We start from the raw sequence: 7,884 nt of genomic DNA, 5'->3' as shown, positions 1-7,884 counted from the left end.
AAGTGGCAACGCCCACCTGAAAAATCTCCAGGAGCCACCTACTCTTAGCCCCGACCCTCACGCCCATTGGATAACATAGCAAGCGTGTCCCTATTGCATTGGCTGCTTACCCCTTTATATACGGCTGTACTTCCTCAATAAACTTAGGTCTGTGTCTCTGAACCTGGTCTCCAGAGTCGTGCATGCAGATGCCCCAGCATGTTGGGCTCCATCTCCTCACCCCCAAGGACCCCCTGTTCCACAAAACAGAATCTCTAACCCAGTTTGTGGGTTCAATCCCCAGTCAGGGTGCATACTAGAGGCAACCGATAGATGTTTCTCTCACACAGTGATCTCTCTCTCTCTCTCTCTCTCTCTCTCTCTCTCTCTCTCTATCCTTGAGTGAGGATTAAAAAAATAACTGTCTAAAGGTGAGAGGTCAAGGTCTGGTATGGTGATTCCCTGGCATCATCTGGCACCTAAGCTCCAATTTCTTGGTGCCACCATCTTCACTATGAACTTCCTTCCTGAGAGTTACCTCATGTTCTAAGATGGCTATTGGAGTCCAATCCATTATATCTGTATGCCAGGTAGCAATTAGAAGTAGTGGAAGACAAAAGGTTGTTTTTTTCCCAGACCAGTCAGCTCCCTTTAAGCTATCCCCTTAGAAGTTCAACATAGCATTTGTGCTTGCTAAGGAGCTTAGTCACATGGGCATATCTAGCTGCAGGGGAGGTTGAGGAATGTAGTGTTTCAGCTCAGTGAATTGTGGCCCCCAAATAAGAGTATTGTTCCTGAAGAAGAGGGACAGGATATTGAGTGCAGCAAAGCAATTTCCATTACAATTCTTTGCTTAAGTAAATTTTAAAGTTAATTTATATATAATAAAGTACTCATTTTAGTAATATACAGACTGCTGAGTTGACAAATGCAGTCACATAATCATCATTGTAATAGGATATTGAATATTTTCATCATTTCCAAAAGGTCTTTTGTGTCCCTTTATAATTCATCTTCTCCCATCTCTGATCCCAGACAATCAGTGATCTGCTTTCTGCCACTTTAGTTTTTCCTATTGTAGAATTTCATGTGGTCTTTTGTGTCTGATTTTTCACTTGGCATGTTTTGTGGATTGGTCCTTATTGTTGCACATATCTGTAGTGTGTTCCCTTTTATTGCTGAGTAGTATTGCATTAATATAAATAACCCACATTTTTTAATTTAAAGTATTTATTGTTTAAAGTATTAGGTAAGTCTCATTTCCCCCCCATTGACCTCTCCCCAGCCACCCCCACCCTCCAGCACAAGCCCTTACCCCCCCTACTGTCTGTGTCCATTGGTTATGCTCATATGCATGCATACAAGTCCTTTGGTTGATCTCTTACCCCTCATCCCCTGCCTTCTCTCATAGGTTTTACAGTCTGTTTGATGCTTCTATGTCTCTGGTTCTATTTTTGTTCCTCAGTTTATTCTGTTCATTATATTCCACAAATGAGTGAGATCATGTGATATTTATCATTCTCTGACTGGCTTATTTTGGTTAGCATAATGCTCTTCAGTTCCATCCATGCTGTTGCAAATGGTAAGAATTCCTTCTTTTTTACAGCAGTGTAGTATTCCATTGTGTAGATGTACCACAGTTTTCTAATCCACTAGTCTGTTGATAAATAACCCACATTTTATTCTCCTGTTAATGGGTGTTTCATCTGTGCTCTAAAATTCTTCACTAAAGCGACACTTCCCAAAGGTTTCCCTGCAATGAATGTGTGATGGTAATACTAAAACAGGCCCATTTCTGGAAGACAGGACTCCCCTGCTGGGTGATTTTGGTTTAATGACTCCCAGACAACCTTACTGAACTTTTCTTAAAACTGCACTGTAGTCAAAGATGCTTCCACCTAACCCAATGGTTCTCAACCTTCCTAATGCCATGACCCTTTAATACAGTTCCTCATGTTGTGGTGACCCCCAACTTCATTGTTACAAATTGAACATAATTAAAGCATAGTGATTAATCACAAAACAATATGTAATTATATATGTGTTTTCCGATGGTCTTAGGTGACCCCTGTGAAAGGGTTGTTCAACTCTCAAAGGGGTCGTGACCCACAGGTTGAGAACCGCTGACCTAACTTGTCTTCTTCCCTCGCTTCTTTAGTCAGAATCAGACCTGCATGATGGTCCAATAGGTCTCCCATTCTCCCTCAGTTCCCACCTCATTTTCTCTCACAGGATTTTTCCTCATACATTTTTGCACATGTAACTCAATTTTGACACCTGCATCTCAGAGGATTCAGACTAACAAAAATTATTCCCACATCACCGCCTGCCAGGGGGGCCTCATCTGCACCTGGGCCCGGCCGGGCAAGGCGGGCATCTCCTCCCAACCAGGCAACTCCCCGAGCGGCACAGTGGTGTGAGGCCCAGGATGCCGGGTTCCCTGACCCGCCTCGCCTCCCAGCCATCACCCTTCCGCTGACCTCACGGATCAACCTCTTAACAAGACTAACCATGACGGATGAACTGCTCTGGTCCCCCGCCCTGCACAATCTGAGGGTCAGAGAGTCCCCCCAGACTGGCCTAGACCCTGGGGGGATGTAGTGGCTCATGTGGCCTCAGCCTTGTCCCCACCCACTGCCAAGTACAATGACCCCTTCCTTCCACTGAAACATCAGTGTTAGCCTCATCCTGTCCCCAGCATGTGACTGGTCCTGGGGCGGGGGAGGGAGAAGCTCCCAGCCCACAAGCCCCAGCTCCACAGTGTGCTCCTCAGTCTGGGCAGGGCAGGGGCGGCCTGCCCCTGCCGGCCCAAACCCCGTCTCCCCTGCTGGTGTTCGTGCTTTTGAAAAGTGTTAAGTTATGGAAGCCCCTTCGGGCCCTTCTGTCCCCAGCACCTCTTATTTATACTAAAGTTCCCTGTTTTCAAAAAAAAAATTATTCCCAGCATTTGGCTATTTTGAATAAAGCAGCTATGAACTTTCTTGTTCAAATCTTTTTATGGGCTTTCCTTTCATTTCTCTTGGGTAAATGCATAGGAAGAGAATTGTTGAGTTACATGGTAAGTGTAAATTGAATTTTAGAAAAAATTGCCTAATTGTTTCCCCAAGTGGTTGTATCAATTTACACTGCCACCAGCAGTATTTGAGAGCTTGTTTGGAGGTTCTAGCAGGGGAGCGCAGCCACTCGTATACCCTTGACCGAAGACCGGTCCTCTCCTCGGGGGGCGGGGAAGGTCGTCCTCCTCGACCGAGCACGCAGCTTCAGGAGGGACGCACATGGATCGGTGAGGGAGGAGGGGGACACCCGCCTAGCCAGCCAGATCAGCCGAACCAACCCTGGCGATCAATGGGGTGACAGATGTCGCAGCCAGATCGCCCTCACATCCCACCAGCAGTATTTGAGAGATACATTACATTGTTCCACATCCTTCCCAAACTTGGTATATCTTTTTTTTTAAAAAGAAATCTTTATTGTTGAGAGTATTACAGATGTTCCTCCCCCTCATAGACCCCTCCACCCAGTTCCAGCCCTATCTCAGGCCTTCACTACCCTATTGTCTGTGTCCATAGGCAATGCATATAAAGATCTTTGGTTAAACTCTTCCCACCCCCTCCCCACTTCCCCCTGAGATTCATGTCTGTTCCATGTTTCCATGCCACTGATGTTATTTTATTCATTGTTTTTGTTCATTAGATTTCTTGTTCATTTATTTTTAGATTCAATTGTTGATAGATATGTATTTATTGCTATTTTATTGTTCACATTTTTATCTCCTCCTTCTCCTTCTCCTTCTCCTTCTCCTTCTCCTTCTCCTTCTCCTTCTCCTTCTCCTTCTCCTTCTCCTTCTCCTTCTCCTTCTCCTTCTCCTTCTCCTTCTCCTCTTCTCCATCTCTTCTCCTTCTTCTTCTTCCTCTTCTTAAAGAATACCCTTCAACATTTCGTGTAATATTGGTTTCTTGTCTGTGAAGCTTTCTATCTGACCTTTAATTCTAAATGAGAGCTTTGATAGATAAAGTAATCTTGGCTGTAGGTCCTTTCTATTCATCACTTTGAATATTTCTTGCCACTCCCTTCTGGCCAACAATGTTTCTGTTGAGAAATCAGCTGACAGTCGTATGGGTGCTCTCTTGTAGGTAACTAACTGCATTTCCCTTGCTGATTTTAAGATTCTCTCATTGTCTTTAACCCTTGTCATTTTAATTATGATGTGTCTTGGTGTGGTCTTCTTTCGGCTCCTCTCATTTGGGACTCTCTGTGCTTCCTGGACTTGTAACTCTATTTCTTTTACCAGGTAGGAGAAATTTTCTGTCATTATTTCTTCAAATAGGTTTTTAATATCTTGCTCTCTCTCTTCTCCTTCTGGCATGCTTGAAGTTGTCCCATAGGCTCCTTACACTATATCTTCATATTTTTGCATTATTTTTTTTCTTTTTGCTCTTCTGATTGGGTGTTTTTTTGCTTTCTCATATTCCAAATCATTGATTTGATTTGTGGCATCCTCTACTGTACTGTTAAAGCTCTGTAAATTATTCTTTATTTCAGTTAGTGTATGCTTAAGTTCTGACTGGTCCTTTTTCATGTATTTGAAATTCTCACTAAGATTCTTGAAAGTCTACTAAGTACCTTGAAGCTCTCATTAAGCCCATTGAAGTTCTCATTAAGATCCTTGAGTAACCTTATAACCATTGTTTTGAACTCTGTATTTACTGGTAGTAGTTTGCTTGCTTCCATTTCTCTCATTTGTGACATTTTTCTTTGTCTCTGCATTTTGGCTGCTTCCCTGTTGTTGTTGTTTTTTTTTTTTAAATGTATTAGAAGGAGCTGCTATGTTTTCTGAAATTGGTAGAATGGCCTTGTATAGTGGGTGTCCTGTATGGCCCAGTGGCTCAGTCTCCCCTGTCACCTGAGCTGGGCACTCTAGGTACACCCATGTGTGGTCTGTGTGCACAGTCTTGTTGTAGTTCAGCCTTGATTGTTGTTGTGTTACTGGGAGCAAAATTGGCTTCCAGGCAAATTGGCTGTGAGGACCAGTTTGCAACTACAGTGGAAGAGCTACTATGTAGGCAACACCCCTATAGAGCAAGACTTGCTTCAGTGGGTTTTGGTGCTCACTGACCCTACCTCTTGAGTATGTCACTTGTGGATATGTAGGATTGTAATCTGGTATGGTGTAAAGTGTCCACTGGGTGCACTGGCCCTGAGGCCTCCTGGGAGGTGCAAAGTTAGACACTGCCTGGGGCCACCCAGCAGGAGCTACAGAGAGATCTGCAGATGGCTGCTACTTGTATTGGACTTGGAGGTGCCCAGGCAGGCCCGAGCTGTGAAATAAGGCAGGTGGTTGCTAGTACCAGGTCTTGGGCCTCTTATTGATAGGTTTGGGGCATGCTGACTGCAGCTTCTGCTTGTTTGAGAGATTTTAGCAAAGTCTGAAGCTTGAACCAGGACAGGCCATTCATATGGAAAATCCAAGTGCAAAGAGCTTGGGTAGGGCTGAAAAATGTATGTGGTGGGGTCTCAGGGAATCACCAAGGCAGAATGAATAGTGTGGGCCATGCTGATGGAAATTCAGATATGGCTGCCAGTCAGTTCTGCAACAGGGGAGGTACCCAGAACAGAAACAATGACCCCTGCGAGCACTCCCATCTGGGAAAAAGCTGCCTAATGCTAGATAATCCAGTTCCTCCCGTATATCTCTGGTCTCCCCACTTATGCTGCCCAACAATGGAGCTTAGAGGAAGCAGGACTATTTAAGTTTGTGCATCGGCCCTTTAAGAGAAACTGCCTGGGGCTCCAACAGCCTCCTAGTCACTCAGCCACAGTTCCCACTGGTTTTTACAGCCCAAAGTTTCAGGAACTTTTCTTCCCACCTCTGAAACCCTGGGTTGGACACCTTGTGTGGGGACGGGACCTCCTGCTTCTCACAGGAGGCCTATGCAACAGAGATATCCCTCCCAATTAAAAAAAAATGCCACACGTGGGTATCAAACCAGCCAGTTCAGCCCCTCTGCCTCTCCTACCAGTCTCAGTGTGCTTTCTTTATTTCTATAGTTGAGGAACTTCCATTCAGCCAGATTTCATGTGGTTCTGGAGGATGGTTGTACTGTATTTTAGTTGTAATTTTGATGTGATTGTGGGAGGCAGTGAGTACCAGCATTCACCTATGCTGCCATCTTGGTTCTTCTGGCATCTGCCCAACCTTGGTATTTCTAATTTTATAAACTTGTTGTTTATAATTTTAGCCATTCTAGTCATATGTAGTGTTATCTCATTGATTACCAGAATTCTTAATTTTTACAAAGTCATAATTTGACCCCAGGTCCGTGTGACTATGAAGCCTGTGCTCTTTCCACTGTTTGAGACCCCTAACCCCAGAATGGGAGAGGTGAGGAGATATATTAAAGCATTAGGTAGAAAAGGGGATGAAATTAATGTGTGAGTAATAGCTTGCGTATGAATGAATGATAAACAAATGGAGATATACATGAATCTTACCTAATAATAGACAAACATGTAAATTGGCTGTCCCTCTGCTACACTCACCATCCAATCAGGAGAGTATGCAAATTAACCCAACAAAAATGAAGGTTAATTTGCATATGCAGGCTCGGAGCGAAGACTGAAGGCTCCAGTGGAGCAGTGAAGACTGAAGGCTGAAGAGGCTTCGCTTCTCCGCTGCAGCTGGAGCGAAGGCCTGGGTTCCGGGTGCTGGAGGAAAACTGGTGCCAGCAGCCAGGGGAAGGAAGGCCTATTTCATGAATCTCTTCGTGCAATGGGCCTCTAGTAAGTATATAATAAGACTCTCAAAGTAAAATGAACAGTAACATTATTCAGCCATAAAAAGGAATGAGGTACTGATACATGCTATAATGTGAATGAACCTTAAAACATGCAAATGAAAAAAGCTAGATGCAAAAAGTAATATATTATGATTCCATTTATTTGAAATATCCAGGATATGTAAATCCTCAGTTGTCTAAGAAGTGAACAGCTGGTAACTTTTTGTAGGAAATGGGTTCCTATTGGACCAATATATGGTCCTGCCCTTTTCTGCCATGTCCCCACCCCGTTTTTTTCAAAATATCTTTATTGATTTTTAGAGAGAGAGGAAGGGAAAGGGAGGGAGGGGGGAAACATCTATGTGAATGTGGAACATCAATCAGCTGCCTCCTGCATGCCACCCCACTGGGGATGGAGCCTGCAATCCAGCCATGTGCCCTGACCAGGAATTGAATCAGCAACCATCTGGTGCAATGGACAATGCCAAACCAACTGAGTCACACTATCCAGGGCATGCCATGTCCCCTTTTTTTGAGCCCCCACCTGGATCCATTCAGAAATGCTGAAAAAAATAAGCAACATATGGTCTTCAGATGAGGCGACTAGCAAATGAAAAAATTCCAAAGATTTTAAAATCTATATTTGTTGATTTAAGATATTTAGGGAAGTTAGTTGCAGATCAAAAAGATCATCCATTGTCAATCAAGCGTTCAGATAACTGAATCTTTGCTTATATCCTATCTACAGCCATGTGAAAGACTATAAGCCAGTGTTACCAGATAGGCCATTCCCAAATTCCTGACCCACAGAAATTATGAGATAATAAATGCTTTTTTATTTTAAGCCATTGGGTTTTGGAGTAACTTATTGTGCAGTAATAGATTAGTCATAAAGATTTTGTTAGCTGACAGTTGGATGCCATCATAACAAATATCCAAAAATGTGGTTAGAGAATCAGGCAGTTTTGCAAAAACTGGAAAGACTTAGAGGAGAGTGTTCATGAAAGGCTAATATTTCTTGAACATATTGCTAGTAGAAGTCTGCACTTTGAGGAGACTGCCAGGGAGAATTTAAATAGAAGTACAGATATGTTATTGGAAAATGAAGGAAGGGGTTCCCTTGTTAGGT

Source organism: Myotis daubentonii, chromosome X (genome assembly GCF_963259705.1).
Source record: "Myotis daubentonii chromosome X, mMyoDau2.1, whole genome shotgun sequence".
NCBI lineage: Eukaryota > Metazoa > Chordata > Mammalia > Chiroptera > Vespertilionidae > Myotis > Myotis daubentonii.
The sequence above is the reverse complement of the archived record's forward strand: the minus strand, read 5'-3'. Positions refer to the sequence as shown.